This window comes from Liolophura sinensis, chromosome 9 (assembly GCF_032854445.1).
Source record: "Liolophura sinensis isolate JHLJ2023 chromosome 9, CUHK_Ljap_v2, whole genome shotgun sequence".
In the NCBI taxonomy this organism is placed as follows: Eukaryota; Metazoa; Mollusca; class Polyplacophora; order Chitonida; family Chitonidae; genus Liolophura; species Liolophura sinensis.
Window position 1 is genome coordinate 31875698 of NC_088303.1, and position 13126 is coordinate 31888823.

General features: G+C 40.0%; 1 long non-coding RNA gene across 1 annotated transcript; it reads right to left on the bottom strand.

Moving 5' to 3' along the window:
- Positions 1–42: 42 nt before the first annotated feature.
- Positions 43–4164, bottom strand: LOC135475101 (uncharacterized). The gene is made up of 4 exons (XR_010445027.1): positions 3654–4164; positions 2352–2756; positions 808–894; positions 43–315 (listed from the first exon to the last, which is right to left on the bottom strand). It is a non-coding gene; the product is annotated as an uncharacterized LOC135475101 (long non-coding RNA).
- Positions 4165–13126: the final 8962 nt, after the last annotated feature.

The window sequence follows — 13126 nt, forward strand, 5'->3', positions numbered from 1 at the left end:
ACAATCGTCCCTACCGAAAAACAGAAGTTGTAATGGGGGTCTGTGTCCTATCACACCAGCCACCTTTTTTCAAAATCAATAATTTTTGCACCACACAATTCCTGACACTTTTGAACCTCACAGGCAAAATTAGGGCTTGATACATGCAGAAACTTTGGAGTTGAATGAATTCAAGTTGGGGTACCCCCATCTTGAACATGTGTCTTTTTTCCAGGGTGAAAAAACTCTGAGGGGTAAACTTTGAAGCCTTGCAGTGCATATACCGTTCGAGATATCTCCATCAGGTCAACTGTTTTGGAAAGACAAGATGTTTATCTGCAAGAAAAGTTAAAAAAATCACATTGACAGAGCACTTTAGACTTTTCAAAAGCAACCATTTAGAGAAATATACATTTTTAAGAAGACTTTTCTACTCAGAGCAGCTTTAAATATCAAAGTTACAAGCCAAAAGTGTCAAAGCATACATCAAAATATAGGTAATTTATCTGACAATTAAATGTCAAAATATAAGACATTTACTTCAGCAACTATGTGAAAAAAATTGACTGACAGTGTGGTAGGGGGTATCAAAGCGGATTGTCACGATTTCGGAACAATCACTTGTGACCAAAATCAAAGCAAGAATAATGCCTCAAGGTGATGAAGATCTACTCACAGGCACTTTTTTAGTGGACAGGACTTAAGAAAAGACTAGTATCCCAGTTCCCCACTGAATAACATGATGAAACCCTTTAAAAGACCACCCAGCCAGGCACCCCCCCCCCCTGCCCTCCTCCCCCATGACTGCTGATTGGCTGACCAGCTCACCATGCAAAAACCTCCCTGCACCATTGCTGTTGTCTCACAGCAGGTTATTACTCTGCACAGTAACATCAAAGGGTGTCACATTGGCATCTACAATATATAAACAGAGAGGAAAAATATGAATTTAACATTTCCAATCAGGCAGCCACCAAGTACACCTATATTGGTCAGTCTGACAGTTAACAAGGCAAACAATCTACCCCAAAACACCATGAAGGGAGACAGAAAGAGGAAACAGTCTAGATTTCAAGCTGGAAAGGCCCAGAATGGCTCAAATAACCTGTCAGCAGTTACAGACATGCTGAATCCTGTGCCTGGGTGTTCCTTGATGGACACAGATTTCCAGCCCAATCAGGAGGCTGTAAGAACACACCAGCCTGACACAAAGAGAATACAGCGGCCAAGACGGTGCAAGGTAGATTCCACGGCTGGATCAGACAGAGATACACATGAGCGGGAATGGGCTGCTGAAGGAATGCGACTCATAGATATACAGAAAATGGTGTGTATATGGAACAAAGTTATGCTTGAGCACAGTGAGACCAAGGACCACTGTCCACTGCCCAGGTTAGAGATAGCTGCAGAGAAAAAGTGGGGTTTAGCCTGGGCGTTCAGTTTTAAGTGCTGTGACTGTGACTATGTATCTGGCTTCCACAAATTCTACAAAGAGGTAGAATGCAACAGACCTGGCCAAAAAGCTGCGGCGGTGAACCGAGCTCTTCAAGTAGGCCTCCAGGACACACCAATGGGGAACACCCGAGCCAGACTCCTATTTGCAGCGATGGACGTGCCGCCTGCCACTCGTAGGAACATGCATCGCACTGCAAACCATGTCGCATCTGCAATCGCAAAGCTGAACAGAGAGGATATGGCAAATAAGGTGGAAGAGGTAAAGGCATACAAAAGGCAAAGAGGAGAGGATGACAGCACAATAGATCTGGCCACAGACACTCGCTACAACAGCATTACCATAACCAGTCCCAAGAAACCGGGCCAGAATGCTTCACAAGCAATTTCCCTGGCTGTGGAGACATCAACAGACAACCAATACATTGTCTCCGCAGCACTGAAGAATAAATTGTGTTGGACTGGGTCCTGGCTAAGAGGAAAAGGCTTCCAAGTAAAGTGCCCTGGAGGACACGAGGAGTGCACAGCGAACACAAACCCACATGCCCCCTGGTCCGAGTATAATATGGGGAACGAGATTGGCGAGGGATTGGCGAGGCAAGGTGTTTTTGCCAAACATGTAACCACAGACGGCGACTCCAGGTCAGCCAAGGGAGTGGAGGACGGCATCCGACTGGTCGAGCCACTGTGGGAGGTCGAACGGTTAGCAGACCCCACGCACCTTGGTAGATCCCAGTTCAAGAAATGTAACCAGGCTAAGTTCAGCGATGCCATGTTCGAAGGACAGGGCCGAACGAGGGAAGCCAGGAAGAAAGCACAGAAGGTGTTGAGTCAGGATGTTAAGGCCAGGTGTAGCTTGATATTTTCTCAACTTATGTCTGAGCACATTGGTGACATGAGGAAAATAAAAACTTGCCTACCCAGGGTTGTGGATGCAACGGTCAGGTGTTACGGTGGGGACTGTTCCAAATGCCGCAGGAACAGTGTGGTTTGCTCCGGAGGGGAAACCAGCAGCTGGTGGGAGAGGTCCCTGTTTTTATCCACCAGTAAACTCTGCCCTTTTAACATGGATGACAACGACACGAAACTATTGACCGAAGTACTGCACATGAGGTTGAGCGAGACAGCCGTCACCAGTCTCCGGATGAACACCAGCACTCAAAAGTGCGAAGCTGTCAACAGATCACTCAGCGTCTCCTTGCCCAAGAATGTAAACTACAGCAGAAATATGGAGGGAAGGGCGGCGTCCACAATCCACAGACTTAACAATGGCCAGGACAAGTCCACGGCTGCCAAACTCCAAGCTGTCGGCGCCAGTATTTCACCTAGGAGCGAGAGAACAGTACAACAGATTGAAAGGGTGAACCAGTACCACAAGGTTTATAAGAAGCGACAGACAGTTAAGGGGAGATCACTCCGCAATGCAGCCAGAAAACTTCGAGTGCACATTGAGTACAGGCTTTCAAATCCAGAAGAAAAAACTGACTATGCCAAGGGACAGCTGGACAACACCCAAACAGATCACACATACACTAGATATTTGTAACCGCCAATTTTGTATATAATTTGTCACTGCTGTTGTTGCTTATGAAAGAAATTAAAAAATGATAACAGAAATTGAGCAAAATCTAAAACAATCTGTTATTTATTATTTTTAATGAGGGGAAACCAACCTGCTCAGTCTTAAATGCAACATGCACCTTGCATACTGCCCATGGCCGAGACAGCAGTGCTGCCTGTTATTGTTAACACAATGTGGTTCCAAGCTTATGTGGTCCACATTTACACAGCGTGTGTTGTGGCACACGTGTGAACAATCAAGCTTGGGATCTAAATGTGACAGCCCCTGTCTGGCCATATAAACAAGTCTACTGATGTGTTTCTTCTTCCATCGATGTGTGACGGGGTCTTTGTAGGAGGCAAGACCATATCGACCATCCCTCGTCAATGGTCCAGTCCACACTCGACAGGCTCCGTTTTCACTATAAACACTGAAACTTTCAATTTTTGCAGCAATTTCTGCTCTGAACGTCTCCATTTTCAAGCGTAGGAATACTAGAACGTTGCATGTTGTTCATTTCAGGATGCCTATACACATGCTACCCTACGCTGAACAGCATTTTACCGATTTTTCATCAAAATGGATATTTTCAAAATGTAAATAGCCCCAAGAAGCTATGAAACGGCCCAATCAATGCAAAACACATCACAGACATACCCACCAAAAATTATCAGGCTGCTGCGAAATCTAAGCGCATAGTGACATTTTTCACATTTTGGTGACTTCGTCAGTACAGGCCTCGGACCCCCATTAATTTTCCATAAGCGACAATGTTAACGTCTAGCGCTGTAGCTCAGTCCCAAACATTCCGTGGCCATTAAGCTTTGGTGCATACCTGGCCCAGCCTGTGAGAAAGAAGCCATAAAAATCTTGACATAGGTTGACCGTCAAAATCTGGACCTTTCCATGCCGGCAGCTGGGAGGCGTGCCTAGCAACGCCAAGGGGACGTCACTCGCAGCCTCATCACTACCTCACACCTTGTGTCCTCTCGCCCAGAATTTCAAACTTTCATCAATAAAGCTCATACCTCCTCAAAGTTTAGACAGTTTCCAGCATTTTAATACCAAGCATGCACCTGTGCACCAAAAATTGACGCCTGGGAGCAAAAAAAGACTTTATACCCTAAAATTCACAGAACTACAATCGTCCCTACCGAAAAACGGAAGTTGTAATGGGGGTCTGTGTCCAGGTCACAGGTATGTGTGACATTATTCAAATCTTACCGATCGTAACTGTAGATATTGATGTTGAAACAAAACGTTTATCCAGTCTTGTTTTACGCTAAATTTTTAACCATACTTTGATTATTTCTTTGAATGATGTTATAAAAAGAAGCGTTTTTTTTAATAAGTTTATTTCAAGGAAATTGAACGACAAAGACTGATAGGTGCTACAGGGTAACTTTCCTAAACGCGTTTGCACAAAGTGAAGAGATTCGCAGTTAAGTTTTCAGTTAGTATTTCAGCTGGTATTATGTATATTTACTTAGACGAGTCAAGTGAAGTTTCCGTAGTGCAACTGTAACTTTCAGTTTGGTGGGCCTACGATACCTAAAATAAGTCAGTTCACGTACACACATCGCGCATTGAATTCTGTGAAGATCAAATCACACACTAGGGAAGAAGTACGTTGGAACACTTTTTAAACGCTGAAATTTATATCTTTTGATGTGTAGCCATCGAATATGAAAGCTTATCAATATACTTGTGTTGTTTGTATAAATAAAAGTTGGTAAATTGAAATTTTAATAAACAACATTTGAATGTCAAGCATTGAAAAAATGGACATAGAATCCTGTTATATTTAGTTCAATCAACATCAGGGATTAAGCTGATATGCATATAGGCCAAGAAATAACGTAATTTGAACAACTAAATGGCGTTAAGTAATGGGTCAAAATGTTTTGTCTCGCACATTTTAAGAGCTGAAAATAGAAATGATGACCACTCATTGAGTCAAAGTCATCACAAAAATAATTATGGAAATATTCAAGAAGACAGTTGAAGAATTAGTGTACTCAATTTGTGTAGAATTTGTGGGTAGTAAAGTGTTATATTGTACTTTTTATCAATGGGTTAGTAAGTATGTACTTTCGTGAAAAGTTGTGTGAAAAAGGATAATACCTGATGAAATAGTGTGACTATAGGCTATAGTTTTACTGATGAACTTTTTTATTAAATTGTAGATTTTTATAATCTGGAGGTCATTTTTTCTAACAGTTGAACTTGAATTTTAGACTGGCATATCTGTAAACTTTGTAATAGTTGGCGACAAAATGACAAAGTCATAATAACTGAAAAATTGTTACTCTGATAAAATGCAATGCAGTAAGTTTCATACAAATTGTTGACAAATGATTTTGAAAGGAGTTTGTGAATGATTGCGTCTTCATTCCATATACCTCTTTATTTTGCAGATATACTCTTGATTACCCATTAACATGCAGACCAAAGCCCTATTGAGACAAAAGGCAAGTCATGAGTGACACGGAATTCAAGCACTGTGCAAAGGGCAGCCAAAATTTTCAAGTAGTTCCTTATTTATATTGTTGAGACCTCTATCGGGCACTATTCGTTGTTCATTGTGAAATACTGTAAAAGTACATGTTATATACAATGTGAACATTTGTAAATCCAGGTCTTGGGCAGATATTTTGTAGACCAGTCTCGCAGTTTGGTGGGGCGTTGAGCCATGGTCACAATGTAGAAAGTTTACCCCACTAGTCTTTCTCAAATATGGCCAACAAGTCATTGCTTAAGCTGATACTATAATGTCAAACTTGACTTTCTTGGATGTCTATCCAAGACATGTGAGCGTAGTTTACCTGTTTTATGTACTCAACCAATTCTGATAAACACATGTGCATATATGTGTCAATCTCAGGCAAATAGCCAGTTGAAATACAACTGAATTGTGAAGTACATGACACTCTGTCAACATCACTAATGCAATGCATTGTCCCATCCTTTTATTGACTTAAAAACATTAAGCAGAAAGGTGGAGTTGACCTGCAAACTGATTGTATCTTGGGATAGGATAATGAGAGTAGGTTACCGTTTTGCTCTTCTGCTTTGTGAAACAAGAACTGGGTTTCTTATGTGTTGATATAACATTATTTTAAGAAAATGTAAGTCTGTCATTATCTGGTTTTAGATGAATAAATAAATTCTTGTTTTATAAATAGAAAGGATAAATATTTTGCTTTGTTTAACATTTACTGTTAGTAGTATGGTTTGATGAATGTTTAGCATGAATTTAATATAATATCTTCTGTTTCATGTATAATTTCAGATAGATGATGTAGGCAATATTACGAATAGAGATATCCACTCAGCTGATCTTAGCCCACCTGAGCTGAAGGTGTTTACCAGTAAAGGCAAGTTTCTAACCTCTTACCTGCTTGCTGACAGGCAAACAATATTTGCTCAAACAGGTAATCTTCTAGACAGTGTAATTGTTCTTCTTATTATGTTTTGGACTTGGCTTATCCCCAGATATACTTGCAATTTTCTGGACATCATCCAGCACTAGGTCTTAAGAGATTCCTTTACAGATAAGAAAGTTGAGAACTGGATAAAATTTTCAGATGATCTTAGTATACAAGAAGACATTCCATAACAACACGTGTCTACTGGGAGTCTGGGACACCTTAATTGACACCAGTCTGTTGAAATCTACTAGAAAACTAAATCACTGAGCTACTGGATGGTAACTGTGTGAATGAAGTGATTATGTATTTCTTCATCAAGACAAGGGCATAAATTTGGCTTTCAGATTGGCATATATTGAAATTTGTTGATGTCCTTCACTTGTATTTATGGTTTTGCCGCTTGTATAGGCGTTTGAAAATAAGGTACATGCACATTTCCTTGTAAACATTTTACCTCAAGGGAGAACTGTTAATTATGAAGACATGGACAAAGGTGCACAAAGGTAACTGTTTTATTTACATATGTTTGGATTGAATGGGTGAATGGGGTGTTTTCTTCATTTACTGTAATGGTTCAGTTTAAATCTATTAAACCAGTCAGAGTAAAATACCTACTTTACATGAAAACTTCAACTGTGTTTGACTGCCAATAGTTAATTCTTGAGACAGTTCCCAACAACTGACAGCTTTCTTCACTGGTTGTAGTGAATGACAAAATGTATACTGTTTTCAGTGCATATCTGTTGGCTACTTGAAATATATTTTAATACATTATAACAGTGTTAATGAAATGTTTGAATCACCCATTAATTGTAACCGGTGTGGATTTTATGTGATCAACACAATCTTTTATGGTGAAGTTCCATGAAAATATGAAAAGGTGTTGTGTGGCGTGAAATGTATGACAAGTTGTGGCAGTAATAGCATGGTTTCTTTATGTTAGATGTGTAGACTCCCCTGCAGGAGTTAGAAAAATTTTATTGAAAGCTTCTGTGTGGCTTTTGTCAGAAATACATTCTCATATGCAGTAGCTTCACTACATATACCTCTTAAGCCAGTGTATACTTGGACAAAGTTTCGTTGTCCTTCATGGAGAGTGAATTTACCTGCAGACATGGATTTCCTTCTTAGCAGAATTAAATCACAGATATCAGGCACTATGTTAAATATCATTTAAGGCTCTCCCAGTACTAACGCTGTTACGTGTAACATATCTTGGTATAAATGCCATTTAAATATTAATTAAGTGTTGCACGACTTTCAACATGTAATGTTAAAATTATAACACCAAAAAGTCTTAATATTAAATAGCATTAGTGTTTACGATTTAACACTTTAACGCATACATGTGTTAATTAATTTGAATGTGCAGTGTACTTGTGATAGAGCTTTATCATATACTTAGGCCTGCATGTATATTTTCTATTCCAGGAAAGCGCATCTCCGAGTGCCAAGTGCTGCCAAGAAAACGCAACTTCACGCATTTGACTTATCCATTAAGGTCAATTAATGCAGGTTTATGATAATATTCATTGGCTACTGTTTTACTTAAATTAACATGTATTTAATTCACAAATCTTTCAACTAGGTTGTCTGTATCTTGCAGGTCCTTGTTGGAAGAACAAAAGCAACTTTTGCAGGGCTTTGTTGCCCAGGCCACTTGTCATTGATGGAAAAATATTTATCAATCATGTAAGAAATAATTTCAGTCTTCCTCGGATATACTGTATTTATTTATTTTATTTATTTCATTGGTGTTTTGCGCCGTACTCAAGAATATTTCACTTATATGAGGGCGTTCAGTATTACGGTGGGAGGAAACGGGGCAGAACCCGGCGGGAACCAACGACTATCCGCAGGCTGTTGACTGACCTTCTCACGCCCCTGTATGTATTGTACCCTATGTTGGTATACAACCACATAGTATCCAAAACAGCTAGTGGTTGCAGATTAGATTCCATTAGTTTAAATCTCGCTTTGCATATTTGAATTGCATAACGTGAAAAGCTGTGATATATTTTAAACATAAAAATATATAGCAAAATTCCTTGCAGAATGACATTTTTAAATTGTCGTATTATAGAATAGTTTAATGGATAACTATATAGACACTTTGCTTTTATACACAGGTTATATATATTTAATCAATACAAAAATAATTTACTGATCAGCGGTAAAGGCATATTTTGTTATTTTGTAATGTCTTTTTTTTTTTTTTAAAGGAAACGCATGGAGTGGGCGACTCCATCAAATTCTGTTGGGGCCAGTGGCCAGGACGTTTGAGGCGATCCGGCTCGTCCTGGCGGCCATGTTCCAGATGCTGAAGATTCCGGCGTCAGCACTGGCCTGGTCGTCCAGGGTCGACACGCATGGGAACCCGGAGTTTCTGGGAGTCCGGTCCCAGGACATCCGGGTTGATGTGCTGCTGGACCCAAGACAAGGCATCAACATCGATGTACAGCGTCTGGGTCCAGCACGCGGCCGTCTTCGGGAGGTGGCTTATTGGTGCTACCAAGTGACCTACAGGGGCCTGGTTTGTACCGAGCAGGGTACAAAGGTCCTGTATGTTTCACGCTTGGACCCTTAAGCCAATGGCCGTTTACTAGGAAGGGTGTATGTAACAAGCAAACTTTCGATTGTCACAATCTTCAGCAAAATTTCGCAATTAAACGCACCAGAACTGGCTTTTGTAAATAAGTAAAACGTTGTCGAAAAACGTTTTTATAGATTGTACATTTTTAGCGGGATTAATTTATTTTCACAGTCCATACCCTTCCCATTAATCAGCCGCTGGCTATACCAGTTTGTCCACCATGTTAAATTTCTTTTGCAAAAAATAACTAAATAAGTAAATAACCCCAACAGAGAAGGTTATGACAAACTATGCACCTTTTTGTTCGCTTTGATATATATATATATATATATATATAAACCTTGAACTGGGATATTGCGACTGTAAAACGAACTTGTATGGTTGGTTTCTGAATAACGCTTTCTCCTCTGTAGCGCATTTTTTCCCACTCGGAAACTCGTTGACAGCGAGGCGGATTCGTGGATTATGGTCACTGGCCCTGGAATACACACATTCAGGGGAGAATATTCAGCCTCGGGCCAAACAGACATGTATACACGCTTCCCTCTGTTTCAATGTCCTGTGTTCATCCTTCACAAATAAACTCGTTATGTTCCTATTATCGATGTCTGTCTTTGGTATTTTTTTAAACCAAACTGCATACTTTGATTCATTCATTCGTTGGTTGGTTGATTGGCGATATTCAGCGTAGGACCAAATCACAGTTTGATAGTACAATGAACGAATGAGTGTTTTGGGTTTAATGTTGTACTTCAAAATTTTTGAGTCATATGACAATGAACAGTCATTAGGTATGTGTACATATTCTGTGTCTTCTTGTGGTAGGGCGAGTCCATGGCGCCAAAGTGCTGCAGTTTTCAATGATGTCGGAAAGACGCAAGATATGTTCTAGGCGACTAAGTGAAATAGCATTCAAATTGTGTACCGTGTGAGAATGTTAGTTGTCGATAACAAAATGTGTATCTCTGTTGCGATTTGATTGCAACTGTTCATATATCCAACGTGGCGATCTAATTCAGCACGGTGGATATACAGCCACCAACCCCGCGTTAAACGGAATTGGTCACAATCATTAAGCACAGATTCTGGACGCTCTGTCCATATTTACTGACAAGCGAATTATACTCAATGTAAAACTTAAGGGACATGGAGTGAAGGCGTTTGATGGAGTAATCTTCACACACGGTTTTGCAGTAATAACTTGCGATGTTGCTTGAAACACGCAGAATCTAACAAGTGCTACAAGGCGAGATAAGTGCACGCCATATGCAGGATCCTTCGGTATATTGCTGTCCAAGAAAGGATAATTTACAATGTCAAAATTGGAACTATCCGTTTTTTCCTTTCTTCAAATATAGGTCCACATAAAGTGCACCATCTGGAGAGTCTGTGGTTTCTTTTAAATCCATCGAAGGTGCTGTAAATATCTTTCACAGGCTTTGCTATAAATATGGATTGTTTAAAGCCAGCAGATCACCAATATACCATTAAGTGAATGAAAAAGAAATATCATGCCAAAGACACCAGACATGACATCCCACTCAGTAACATTATACTGACATCGGGCCAACAAGTCATGTTTGGTGCTGAGCGCCAAGTGAGGTAGAGATGATTTATATTCCGTTATGTATTTATATTCAGGCAATTTTTAATATCGTGGGATTTTTCAAAGATTAATTTATTAATTTTATGTATTTCATTGTGATTAATGCCGTACTGACGCTTTTTTCACCTATATGGCAGTGTAGTAATTCAGATTTATGGGTAAAGGGAATCGGAATGCTTGCAGTAAAGCACCGCTCTTTACCAAGTACCTGAATAACACTCCCGATATAAAGCAGCAATTGGATCAATTTGGAATAGTTGCAGTTGATGAAAACACCTGTGTGAAGGTGTGGAAGTGTGGTCGAAATTAAAAATGTTGAAACCTGCTTTGTGAGGCGTATGGCAGCGTGGTCCAAATTGTAAATGTTATAGCGTCTTTGTGAAGATTTGGAAGTGTGGTCGAAATTGTAAATGTTGAAACCTGCTTTGTGAGGCGTATGGCAGTGTGGTCGAAATTGCAGATGTTGAAACTTGCTTTATGAAGTGTATGGAAGTGTGGTCTAAATTGTAAATGTTGAAACCCGCTCTGTGAAGTGTATAGAAGTGTGTTGAAACCTGCTCTGTGAAGCGTATGCAAGTGTAGTCCAAATTGTAAATGCTGAAACTTGCTCTGTGAAGCATATGCAAGTGTGGTCGAAATTGTAAATGTTGAAACTTGTTCTGTGAAGCGTAGGCAAGTGTGTCGAAATTGTAAATGTTGAAATCTGCTATGTGAAGCGTACATGCAAGCGTGTTGAAACCTGCTCTGTGAAGCGTATGGAAGTGTGGTCAAAATTGTAAATGTTGAAACCTGCTCTGTGAAGCGTATATGCAAGTGAGATGAAACTGCCCTGTGAAGCGTATGGAAGTGGGGTCCAAATTTTAAATGTTAAAATCTGCTCTGTGAAGTGTATGGAAGTATGTCGAAACCTGCTCTGTGAAGCGTATGGAAGTGTGGTCGAAATTGTAAATGTTGAAACCTGCGCTGTGACGCGTATGCAAGTGTGGTCGAAATTGTAAATGTTGAAACCTGTTCTGTGAAGCGTATGCAAGTGTGGTCGAAATTGTAAATGGTAAAACTTGCTCTGTGAAGTGTATGGAAGTGTGGTCAAAATTGTAAATATTGAAACTTGTTGCGCAAAGCATATGCAAGTGTGGTCGAAATTGTAAATGTAGAAACCTGCTTTGTGAAGCATATGCAAGTGTGGTCGAAATTGTAAATGTTGAAACTTGTTCCGTGAAGCGTATGCAAGTGTGGCCCAAATTGTAAATGTTAAAACCTGCTCTGTGAAGTGTATGGAAGTATGTTGAAACCTGCTCTGTGAAGCGTATATGCAAATGAATTGAACCCTGCTCTGTGAAGCTTATGCAAGTGTCGTCGAAATGGTAAATGTTAAAACCTACTCTGTGAAGCGTATATGGAAATGAATTGAAACCTACTCTGTGAAGCTTATGCAAGTGTCGTCGAAATGGTAAATGTTAAAACCTACTCTGTGAAGCGTACATGCAAGCGTGTTGAAACCTGCTCTGTGAAGCGTATGGAAGTGTCGTCGAAATTGTAAATGTTAAAACTTGCTCTGTGAAGTGTATGCAAGTGTGGTCGAAATTGTAAATGTTGAAACTTGTTCCGTGAAGCGTATGCAAGTGTGGTCCAAATTGTAAATGTTAAAACCTGCTCTGTGAAGTGCATGGAAGTATGTTGAAACCTGCTTTGTGAAACGTATGGAAGTGTCGAAATTGTAAATGGCGAAACATGGAGAGTCCTTGAAACCTGTACAGTGAAAAATATTGTGGCCGAAAATTGTAGTTGTTGAAACCTGGACGCCGGAAATAAGAAAAGGAAAGAGGAAAGGCTGGAAAAAAGCGCACACGTACAGGTCTAGTGACGACTGGATGCCAATACTGGATATCCTAACTGGTGAAGGGCAATTATCACTGGTTTTTGAACAGCTTGGAAGCTGAGAGTACCAGCATTAACTATTTCTGAAAACATATATATTTCATTTTGCCGCACATCGTATACCAAGCACATGAGGTACTATGAAAAAAAATATGCCTGTGTGGGGATATCATGAATATATATTTAATACAAAACAAGTTTCCTGTGAAAACCACAATTTGTTAGAAAATTACCCATTCTTACGAAAGCATAATACCTGGAAATGCTGTGCGTCTGCGTGACGAATGCAGAGGAAAACTTATTTTCATCTTTTCAGACAATTGTGTAGATATCTACAGTGTAGATACAAAGTGTGCCAATGTATCACCGGAGAGGTCTTGAACTCTTGGGTTCCACGTTTTGCAGACTGGGTATAACTAACGTTAAACGAGCGATTCTGTTTACAAAGAATGAATGAATGGTTATTTATTTATTTGATTGGTGTTTTATACGATACTCAATATTTCACTTCTACAATGGCAGCAAGCATTACGGTTAGAGGAAACCGCATGGAGCCGGCGGTGGTTCGCAGGTTGTTAGCAGACCTTTCCACATACAACCAAGAAGAAGTCAGCATTAGCTAGACT